The sequence below is a fragment of the Oreochromis aureus genome, linkage group 19 (genome assembly GCF_013358895.1).
Source record: "Oreochromis aureus strain Israel breed Guangdong linkage group 19, ZZ_aureus, whole genome shotgun sequence".
NCBI classification, from domain to species: domain Eukaryota; kingdom Metazoa; phylum Chordata; class Actinopteri; order Cichliformes; family Cichlidae; genus Oreochromis; species Oreochromis aureus.
This window is the reverse complement of record NC_052960.1, coordinates 27,089,249-27,101,865: the sequence shown is the minus strand read 5'-3', so window position 1 is coordinate 27,101,865 and position 12,617 is coordinate 27,089,249.

Genomic DNA, 12,617 nt, shown 5'->3' with positions numbered 1-12,617 from the left:
AGGACTAAGGTCACTCTTTCGAGGACACCAATGTTCACATTTTGGACAGAGAAGACAGATGGTTTGACCTTTTTTTTTTTTTTTTTACCTTAATCTCAGAATTCTTTATTCAGTATTTTAAAATTCAGAGAATAAAATTCTGAATTATTTTTTCTCAGAATTCTGCCACTAACCTCTGAATTCTTAAAAATGTATTTTTTTCTAGTAACCCTAATTCTCTTCTGTAGGGAACTAAGGAAACCAGTTCTTGGATTTTGAGATCATGTTGCTGACATGTTGCAAATTAACCTGTTTAGTGTTAAAATACTCCTCCTGCTATTTCTTTGTACCACATATTTTCAAGGCTTTTGTTCCCAACTTTTTTTCAACATGTTAATATTTTACATTTTCTCGGTTTAAACATGTAATGTGATCTATGAGTGTTGCAAGTCATTGTGTTCTTTTTTTTTTTTTTTACATTTCGCATAGCATCCAAACTTTTTTGGAACTGGGTTTGTAAGCAAAGACTAAATGAAGGCAGATTTAAATATCTTCTTCTTCCCTTTGAAATATAAGGACATAAATGTAGAAAGACACATTACACTGTGTGCATAATCTTTGGACCATTAACTATAGTTTTGCACCAGCAAGTGTTGCAGACCTTAAAAATGGATCACATCATGAGAGTGCCTTTCTGCACAGTCCAAACCAGTGGTCTAAATTATTATCAGTTTTACATTGTGCTTGTAGGCAGAGACATCACCCACTGTCTGCCGTACTAATTCAAAGTTATGCAGTTAAGTTTGAGCCATGTCAATTAAATAGATAAAACTAAATACAGGTAACCATGAACAGGTGGGTCTTAAGATTCTTTTTAAAAGTATCAACAGTTTACAGATCTTAGGTCCAATGGAAGTTGAGTTTCACAGCTTGGGGTCACAACCTCAAAAACAGTCACCTTTTGTCTTTAACCTGGATCTAACTACAGCCAACAAGCACTGATCCACTGACCTCAGAGATTCAGACATCTATGACTGATAGGCATTTAATAATGTTGGACTCTGAAAGTCATCAACAACATGTTAAACTGAATCCTAAACTGGACCATTTGTAGGCGATCCAGGGATGATTTACTTGGGTGGAATAAAAGGTAATTACAATAATACAGGTGAGATGAAATAAAGACATCATTATAATCATTTACACTTCATTTTGAGATTTAAGACAGGGAACAGATAATAAAAAACAGAAAATGAAAACATGTTTGTACAAACAAGGCAGCATACTTTACCTTTACTTCTTTACACTAAAAAGTGTATGTGGTTTTAATTTTTTATAAGTAATTGAGCAATTTACTTCCCTGGCCCACTTGACATCAAATTGCAGATTTTTTTTTAATCTGTGAAGAAATAACAGCAAAAGGTTCTTTTTTTGACTTTTATACATTTTATTTTGTGATTTATTCACATATTTTGCTGCTTCACCTCTTATAAACGAGAGAATAACTCTTTTATTCAGTGTGATTAATTTTAATATCGTTCTAAATTGATCTGTTATTGCATATTTTTCACACTTGTACGGGATACTGTATTTGTTTTAAATGTTATGTACTTATGTGGTATATGTATTTTTGCCATGATGACAGGTCTCTCTTGAAAATGAGAGTTTTAATGTCAATGAGATTTTTACCTGGATAAACAAAGGACTAATGAAAATAAATAATAAAGAAGACAATTTTGTTGGTCTCTTTCTGTGACTCTGTCACTGTTTTCTAAACCCGTCTCCTCTCTGATTAGATTAGAGACAGCAACAAACCGCATTTAGCAGCTTTGAGGTCTGAAATTTTTTTTTTAGTTTGCAACCAATGGTGAAATCAGTCAAAGACATCATAATTTATTATAAGGCATATAAAGAAAATGACTAGTTTAGTGGCAGTTCCACTGTTGATCCTCTGGATGTCTCTGCAGCTCCACTCTACTTACAAACACACCACCCATGCCTCTGTCCTGAAAATGTGTTTTTCGCTTCACAGTGTCCGATAAACATAATCTAACATAGTGTCTTCATCCAGTTATTATTACCTGTTTCTGGAAATGTTAATGTCTTTTTCCATTCCCTTTTCCTTTTCTGTCTAATTGCCATCTCTAAATATCAAAGAAACATTGATAGTGCATAAACTTTATATGCTTTATACTATATTATTTTTTATCTTCCTTCTACAGCCTGACAAAACACAGCGAATCACAGCTGTATAGACCAGCTAACCCAATGATCTGCACCACCAGCAATCTTCTCAATGCACTTTATACTTCAAAGAAAAAATTTTTACAAAAATATTACAGAGACATCCCCAAACAATGACGCTACCCACCAAGAAGAAGCAAATGGCAATAGTGGGAAGGAAAAGCTCCCTTCTAGTAAACCTCCAGCGGGACAGGCTAAAATGAGGGGCAGCCATTTGCCACAACTGGCTTGGCGGGGAGGGCTTACAGTTTTACAGTTTTTTCTTCTCACTCTTCCTGCTCCCTCCATTGTACTCCACACACAGAGCTTACCTGTATTATAGAGCTTAGGCTGATTGCAAAGTGAACTAATTATCTAAAGAAGTTTTCACATGTGACAGTGTGCCAGATAGTTGGCAAAATAGTGTAAATAATGGCCATAAATGTGTATAGTTTTGCTAGGAGTGCGTTGATCATTTGGAAATTGAGTGTAAAGCAGTGAGTTGTGTTTACAGTTCTGCAAAAAGAGTGCTGTGCAGTGGATTGTAGCTACAGGTTTGCAAAGTGTGTGTTATAAAATGGCAAACTGAGTGCAAAGCAGTGTTTGTGCTTTTAGTTTTGCAAACTCGGTGAGTGGTTTTGCTATAAGTATTAATAGTTTCAGAAATTGTGCTATAAGAATCACAGTTAGGGTTTAAGCATTCAGAAAAAACTGTAAAACTCATTTCTTCTCATCTTTGGGTCTAATGACTGACAGGATCAACATCATCATCAGCCCTGACGTTCGTTAGTGCCGTGATGGTCAATTACTGCTGATGGCTTTACACCTTTAATGAAACGAGTCATTAAACATGGGCAAGTCTGAGGTCAGCAGAGGTCAGCAGAGAGGTTAAAGTTCAGTACTTCCTGTTTGTCAAACTGAAGTTGTAGGTTTGGGACACGTGGCATTGCTCTGTGCCGTCATGGGGAGGTGAAACATCTGATCATCAGTCTGATAGAGGTGAAATGTGGCAGTGTAGTCAACTCTGCATTATTTCCTAAATTCTGAACAATATTAGTTCACACAGCTATAGAAAAAAAAAAGAAAAAGTGGACCAAAATACTAAACACTGCGAGGAAAAAAAAAAAAAGAGATGGAAGGTTTATTGAACGTTTTAAAAGTCAAAACATGTGCACAACTGACATGGTTTTATTCACATATTATATTTCAAAGATATACAAAACGAGCATAATATAGGAAACTTGTCTCAGTGAAGAAAATCCATTGCTGGCACACTTACAGAAGACAAGTACTCAAGTATATGCTCACATGCTCATATACTTGAGTATTACTTTAAGTCATTTTGTGTGTTATCTTACATTTTTGTTTTTTCAGTTATCAACTAAAGATATCTTAGCTTTTGGCCCTTACCTACCTCTCTGACCAGCGATTTATTCATGTCAATAAATGTAATAAATTGTACAAAATGTGCTGAATCAGCATAATTCTTCAGGTTCTTAAGCATGTCACCTTCATGCTAACTACAGTTTAAGTGTTGCAACAACAGAAAAGCTGCAAAAACAAACTGGAGTACAACAGTTGTGTTATTCAAAGGGTGCATGAAAACATTCGGCAGTTTGCTACAGGTTAATGCAGGTTTGTTTTTTTAACTAAATGGGAAAATGGGAAAAGAGCAAGCTCCAATCTTTATGCGTAATGTTAGGTCACATTATAGGTAGCAGCCATTGATACAAGCTGACAATATTAGTATACATACTAACTTTATATAGTCTAGGGCAGGGGTGCCCAATCCCAGTCCTCGAGAGCTACTGCCCTGCAGCTTTTAGATGCGTCCTTGTTCCAGCACACCTGAATCAAATGAATGGCTCGTTATCAGGCCTTTGCCAGACTTGATGGCATGCCGAATTGGTAATCCAACTATTTGATTCAGCTGTGTTGGAGTAGGGATGCATCTAAAAGCTGCAGGACAGTAGCTCTCGAGGACTGGGATTGGGCACCCCTGGTCTAGGGATTGGAAAGCAGCTCTGATAGCTCATGTAACATGCTTACAACTTGTTAAATTCAGTGGGAATTCTTTTGTATCAAATGATATGTGTTTATACACCAATTTGCATTTAATCAATAATTATTATTAGTCTGTGGTTCTTTTCCACAGTGTGACTTTGGTCTTCTGACCATCAACCGGTCATGACAGATGGCTGCACCCTCCCTGAGTCTAGCTCTACCAGAGCTTACTTCCTGTCAAAAGAGACTTTTTCCTTCCCAAATGCTTGTCCAAAGGGCATCATTTGATTGTTGGGGTTTTATCTGTATTGTTGTAAAGTCCCTACCTTCCAATATAAAGTACCTTGAGGCAAGTGTTGTTGTGATTTGGTGCTGTATAAATAAAACTGCTTTGAATGGAAATTTTAGTCCTTATTCTTGACAATGTAACCCTTTCAAAAGTACCAGACAGTCAAGCAGTGGCACTGGATTCGGCGCTAACACCAGGTGAACTCCAGAAAGCCCTGATAAGTATGGCTGTAATAAGGCTCCAGGTCCAGATGAATTTCCAGCAGAAATCTGAACAATTCTGGCACCAGTATTCCGCAGAACATTGCAGGAAATCAAGGAAAATGGCAGACTACCACCAAATATGAATTCTACCAACATTAGTCTCCTGCTAAAACCAAGCAAAGACCCTGTATTTCCCTCAAGCTATCATCCAATATCCCTTACTAATGTTGACCTTAAAATAATCTGCAAAGCTCTCTCAAAGACAGAGTATACATCCTGACCAAACTGGTTTCATAAAAGGTAGGCACTCATCAACAAATACATTACTTAAGACTAGATTTGACAAACTAGTTATAAAGTATTGGCTCAACAACAGAAAATTTTAAGAATATCAAATTAAATCTATAATAAAAAAGAAATTTAAACCTAATAAAGTTGAATTATAAACACCATCAAGTATTTTACAGTTTCTTAATCTTAAAACCCCCAAATTAATGTCTAGAATATACAGGACACTCTCTAAAATAGATGAATCAATATCCCTTCCTATTGCATGGGAAGTAGATTTATCAGTCAGCTTAGACCAAAACTTCTGGTCTCAGGTATGCTTAAAAACCTTTAAATTGGTCTACATTTGGTCTACAATTAATACAATATAAAATACTACATAGAGTGCACTAAACAGGTCAACGGATGTTCAAGATGGGCTTTACGTCTTCTAACAACTACTCACACTGTAAAGGCAAAACACCTGAGAATTACATCCACTGTCTTTGGTTCTGTCCACAAGTTCAGAGGTTTTGGTGCTGGATATGTAAAGACTTTTCAAAGTGTCTGAAATGTAACATTCCAGCCTCCCCTCTAGTTTGCTTGTTGGGCAACTTGGATGATGTCACTACAGAGATGAATACAGCCCACTTGGTTCTCACTGCCCTACGCATTGTCAAGAAGATTGTCCTCATGAACTTGGTGTGTCGCCAGGGTTGTGCGTGTGTGCATGCATGGGAGCCAGAGGGGGCCTCTGGTGCATCGATGGAACTGCGGGCCTCTTCAAGTGGTGGGGAGGTTGTTACCATCCTTTGCAGGGCGTCTCTGCTCTCCAGGAGTTCACTCTGCAGGTGGAGGAGAAATTTAGCAGAGTCGAAGGATGAACTCAACCTGGGTGTCTATTGTCTTATATAGTCTGGGAGTTGATTGAATGTTGGGGTGGGTGTAGTTTTCCTCACGGTGGGGCTTGGTGGTGCTGCTACTGTGTGCCCGGGCTATCTGGACCCAGGCCCCCTGCCCTTCGTGGATTCCAGGGAATGGGGGTGCATACTGGGGTCAGTGGGGGAGCTGGCATCAGGAAGGGGGTACTTTGCTCCCCCTCCAAATTCTTTGCTCCCCATTCCCAACTGCCTCCCTCTTCCCACTCCATCACACCACCACAGACACAGGGCTTTGGACTACATGTGTATCACTGAGGTGCAGGGGAGGCATTCCTCCTGTGTCCCCTTCTGGCCACTTGTTCCTCAATTTTATTCCCCAGTCTAGACATCCACATTACTTACACTCTCAAAACACATAGGACCTTTGGGGTGGACACACTAAATGGCGTTAAGAGAATGGTCTGTTTATTCAGCCTCACCTGTGGCACCGGTGCCCACTTCTCAATTTTAAATACATGTAGACATTGAGGATTCTCAGGAGGGGCCGTGCTGGCACCAGCTGCTTTCTGGCAGAGAGTACCAGGCCCCCCACCATGTTTTAAATGCACTTTAGAACAGTACGCAGCAACACCACATATGTGTGGGCGGAGAGCGGTATGGGGTCTTCACATCCCCGTTCTCTGTTCGCCATTTGGGGCTGGGGGCCAGTAGTAGGAGTTGGCTGTCTGGTTGGGGTCTGGGATGCTTGGCCTCCCTGCTGCTGCAGGATCTTGGGCAGTCTGCTTGTCTCCACGCCAGGGAAAGGGGAAACATCTACTGGGTCTGGGGGCAGATTGCCCCTCTGGGGGTGATGGTACCCGGATCTGGGGGGGTATAGAGTATGTTTGGGGAGTGTGAGTCTGTGTACAGTGTTCATTTTTGTTTGTCTCCATGTTGGGCAAGTTCTAAGTATTTGTATATGTGTGAATGAGGATGGGAATGCAAGTTTATGTCTGTGTGTGCCTGTTTGTCTATGTTTATGTGTCAGGTTGGGTCTTAGACTCCACCTCTCTGGGAACATCTCAGGTTGGGGGGAGATAGGTGTGGGGGCCTATCTCCCCCCAACACACTCCCTGCCAGTTGCCCGATGCTGATGCCCGATTTCCGGGCTGGGTGCTTGGGTGTGCACCAGCAGAGCGTGCGGGCATGTTGCAGTAGCCCCCTGTGGCTTCTGCACCATGGCTGCTGGGGGACCCCCAGCATCTAGGGGAGTCTGGGATTCTCCTAAGCTCTTTTCTAGGAGGGTGGCACGGCTGCTCCTCCCGTGGTCCTCCCTGGGCTCTCGTACTCTGTGGGGCCTCTATATCTCTTGGCCCTAGATCTCCACCATGCCTACTTCATGTCCTGGAAGGCAGGGCTCCCCATACTTACTAATAGATAGTTACATGGAGAAACCTTTTGAATAGTGCGCTTAAGCACACAGGTATTCACAGACACACACCATCTTCCTTGCCTGCTGCCTCTAAACCAGGGGTCGGCAACCTTTCTTATGATGAGTGCCATCTAAAATTTCCTCAGAAGTCAGTGTGCCATATGATTGCATTAGCAATAAATTTAATAATGCTCTATAATAACAGTTACACACTATATAGAACAACTTTATAGCATTATATTTGTTCGCAGATGTTGGCAGCTATCAGCAAATAGTTATCAGCTATTTTGAAACAAAAAAAGACACTTTTTATCCATAACATGAACTACATAACAACAAATGAACTGTACAAAAGAAAATGCAAATGCTATTTATGGTCTCCTCACAACAATGATAAGAAAATTAAACTGGGCCAATATGGCATGTTTGTTAATACAGAGATACACATGTTAATGTGATCTCTGGTCTCCCACTCAGAGACACAGGTCTCCAAGTGTCCAGCTTTCAGACGGCTACCAGAGGACACTCTTCGTGTGAGAGAAAATCGGCTCACACAGATATGTAGAGCCAAATACTGTCAATAAGGCCTCTGCAATGTTCTTAAGACAGTTAAACTTGTCAGGTAATGATGTCCAGCAGGTGAAAATGCAAACTCCATTAACACGCACAACTATGGATTCCAGCTGCGTTCGTAGTTCTGCAAACTTTGACCTCCACAGAGTCGAGCTTTTCAGTTCAATCAGCTGCATTTTGATGTCCTCTGTCTCTAGCCAGTTAATGCGAGACAAATCCAGCTGCTCATTAAAGCTTTCGGGTTTGATCAGAAAAGAAAACATTGGTCCATAAGTCCCGAAAACGCATTGTGAATTCTGTCTCGAGTCCACGGATGTATCCGTGTATTTCCGCGGTGCTGATGCTGCGCTGAGCGGACAGCTCCTGAAGCATTTGAAGTGTCGGAATGTGGAAATTTCAACATCGCTTGAAAAAACTGCCAGCTGGCAACGTCCCTCTCACCAGTAGGCTAAGTTATTTTTAGCCAATTACAAGTTGAATCTGGTAGTTGGGGTTGTTAGCTAAGATACCGTCATTAAGAAGCGGCACAACTATGCGAGCTAATTTGCGATGTGCACCGCTGGCCCGGCCATTTATTTTAAATGCACCTTAATTCACTGGGTGTCGTGCCCAGGGCTGGACTGAGACAACAAGTCTGCCCGGGCATTTTGACTTGAGACCGGCCCAGCTGTTACCAGCTGTCAGCTACGCAGAAAAGGATCCTGGTGTTATTTGTCTCTCAGAAACAGTTCATAACTTCCCTTCAACTCATTCATGTCACCTGAAAGGTAAACCTGTTTCTCCATCACCTGTTCAGCTCTGATGATTCAGTAAGGACATCTCCTGGTTTCATCTTCATGTTTCCCTCTCACCACAATGACCAGAAGCTTTTATGGCTGTGGCTCCAACAAACATCAGCTGATACTAGAAAGTAATATTAAATAAATTCTAACAACAGCTGATCAAGCTTAAAAGTGCTGCTGTTGTTTGGCTCGACATCCACAAGTTTCCTCCTTCTGGCGCAAAGTGGGCGATAAACAAACAAGAGAGAGGGGACTTGCGTCAGAAAAGCTGTTCAGCTGATCGTTGATAGGTTTCATGATTGAAGTAGCAACAGGAAAGGGAGGGGGAGTGAATGAGAGAAGAAGAGGCAGCTGTGCAGCGTAAAGACACAGAATAACTCCAGCTTTGTGTCTTTTTTTCATTATAGCTGTAGTACGCGACAAATCGCGTTCCTTTTCAGCTCCATACGAAACACATAATATTTTCTCTGAATACGGGACAGGACGGTTGGCAACTCAAAAATTCAGTATTTGTTATTTACTGTTACTTATGCTTATCTAGGTTGTTGCTGTGGTTTCCCTACTGTGTTGTTCTCTATTTGCTTGTTTTCTTCTTCTTTTTTTCCAGCAGGTGAATGGGTGGATTTTTAGTGTCTTTTCCCACTGTCCCTCTTTCTCTCTGTTTTTCTTGAACTTCTCTTGTCTACAGCTTTCCCTTTCCCTTTCCCCTGGTCATGTCTGTTATGTAATAACTTAAGTTAAAAAAACAAACAAAACACTACATTTTTAGATATATTTGTGGGTGTGTTCTTGGTTTTTTTGAATTACTTGAACACTAAAGTGGCCCTCCAATGACATGACAGTGCGAGCAGTGGCCCACAGCTCATTTAAGTTTGAGATTCCTGTTATATAGCATCTTTACGCTACATGAGCACTCAAAACACTTTATAGAACATGTTTCATTCACCCATTCACACAAGCACTTTTCACAAAGTTTCCCAGTGAGATCCACTCCTCATTTGTGTACACTTTGCAGATGCAGATGCAGATGATGAAAATACTCTGAGGCTTCATAATGGTGACGCACACGGGGACTACATCCATTTAAGGTGTTCTCATCATGCCTAACATCAAACATTTTGTCAAATGCCTCCTGTGTCTACACAATACAAACAAGATGTTCTTTGGTGTTGGTACTCTGACACATTAACTGCATCAGTGTTGGCTGTGAAAAGATAATAGTCCCATTTTAGAGATCTGCTAATTCTACAATAGCAGGTTTGAGGGGTTCGTGTAGCATAATTTCCAGGGTTATCAGCTAGGATAAACCTGGAAATGTGCATTTTCTTTAAGACTTTCAATGCTTAGGTTTAGGAGTTACAAGTGGCTTGGTTAGCTTTCTGAAGTAGGAAGTGCTTGATTAGGTTTAGGAAAAAAAGGGTTGGAAAAAATCTAAGTTTTGTATCTTGGAAATGTAAGAATTTCTTATCCCTTGTCACAGGTTAAACCTGTGCTGATGGGTTTATCTCTTATCTCTTCTTGCACGTTATTTTGCTCTACTTTGTGATCCAAACTTACTGCTGAACTAAACTACCCCAGAATTCAACTCAGAACAGAGCAAGAGAATTGGTCACAGATAAATATAATTAATTCAATCGAAGTGCTCAGAGAGTCAGACCCCCTGTAGGACCATTAGAAGACTGATTTTTCTTCACAAACTTAAACATCACATCATGTCTCCAGTAGCCATGGCGTGTCTCCAAAATACTTCTACAGATTTTTGTGATGTTTTGACTTCTGGTGCATGTTGGGAATTAGAGAGATCAGCCCCAGTGAAAGTGCAGATGAAAAACGGGCAGAGTTTTCATCCCTAACGCTTTGTTTCATCATCCGTCCATCACGGCCAATGATGAAAGGCCGCTCGTTACGCCTCCGGTGAGCGACTGGCACCGTTGGATCTAAATTCCACATCAGACCTCCTCACTGAGACAGACAGCCAGAGGTTATTAGAAGGAGCTTCAGGTTTGAGCACCTCAACACACACACACATACACACACGTGCACGCACACACAAGTACACACACCAGTGCAGCCTGTGATCTATGATTCATGTGCGCTCATTTAAAATAGTGTGAAATATTTAAAGTTGGTTGGTCGGCCTCAGAGGGTCGAATGACTGACCTCTCTGCTCTTATTACTGCATGAAGAGGAGGAGTGGGTGGAGGAGGGGAAACGTTACAGGCAAAAAGGAGAGAAAGATAATAACATGGAAGTAAAGAAATGGACTGGATGCAGAAATGAAGAAATAGACTGATATTAACTTCATGATAGATTTGCCATTTTTGGTTATTCAGTCTTCATCTTTCGATTAACTGCTTTATGTTTGAAAATATACAAACGCTGTGGTAAAGCCGATTTTCAGTCTCCCCAAAATAATCTGTTGTTAATTTTTCATGCTTAAACCTTAAGCAGCTACTAATCAGGAGCTTTGGAGATTGTATTGCATGGTGGATCACAGTTGACGGTAGTTTTCTGTGTTCAGAATTCCAATAATTTTGAAAAGATTCTAAACTCCACCAGGTGAAATAACGCCCCAGACCATGACCGAGTCTTCACCATGTTTTACAGATAGCTGTAGACACTCACAGTTGTACCTCTTTCTTGACCTCCTCCAGACATACTGTATTGACAGCGACTTGAACCAAAAATTTCATATTTGAATTCATTGCGTCATAAAACCTGTTGCCACTGATTTTCAGTTACAAATGGCTTCTTGACAACCACCCTTCCATTGAGACTACTTTTGATTCAGAAAACAGTAGATGGATCAACTGAAGGGCCAGATGCTTCTCTCATGTCCTTTTTTTGTTATCAGGACATGATTTTCAGATATTGTTCATTTTCTGTAGTTATATTAGTTCTGCCACTTCTTCTTTTGTCCTCCACTTTTCCAGTTCTTGAAGGACAGAGATATGCAAAATATGACTTTTTTTGGCTAATTGCTCTTTGGGAATCCCCTTGTTGCTACAACAAGAATACTACTTCATGTGTTTCTGACTGTGTTATTGTAAGCATTTTTTACAGATTCATCTAAAGAAATGTGAACAAATACTTTGTTTTTGTGACAGGCTGCTAATAACAAAGCACGTAAAGGTACAATGTCAAATTTGTTCTTTTGACACAACACTAGTTCATTCCTTGAGTTATGTGCCATTTTATGCTTAAATGAATTTATAGGTGTGATGTCAACATGTCCATACATTCGCTTCTGCCTATCCTTTTCAGAGTCACGGGGGGGGGGCTGGAGCCTATCCCAGCTGTCTTAGGGCAAGAAGACACCCTGGACAGGTCGCCAGTCTGTCACAGGGCTAACACATAGACCCAGACAACCAGTCGCACTCACATTAGGGCACTGGGCAATTTAGAGTCTCCTAACTCCACTAACTACACGTCTTTGGACTGTGGGAGGAAGCCAGACTACCCGGAGAGAACCCAAGCAAACACGAGGAGAGCATGCAAACTCCACACAGAAAGACCCTGGCCTGATGGTAGAATTAAACTCAGGACCTTCTTGATATGAGGCAACAGTGGTAACCACCGTGCCACCGTGCTGCTAGTCACATGTCCACAAAAAAAAAGAGAAGAAAACTTTGAAAGACCTTTAAAAAGCCTGGAGAACTATTGCTCAAGACTACTTTAAAAAAGACAAAGTCTCTTTCCACACAAAATATAGATGTCATGGTCCTGGGTCGGTGATCCAGTGTTTTTGGTTTACTTTTGGTAGTTTTTGTATTATGACTGTTGTTTTGGGTTTCCTAGGGTTTAGTTGTGTTCCCTCTGTTTGGTGTCTTCCCTGCTTGTGTATCCCCTTAGTGTAGTAGGTCTCTGTGTTTAGTCCGCGTCTCTGAGTCTGTGTCATTATGTGTATGTGTTTCCTGTTTTACTTTGAAGGTCTCTGTCTTATGTCAGTGTGTTCTGTTTACGTTTCCCCTGCCTCGTCAGCTGTTATGTCTCCCAGGTGTGTTT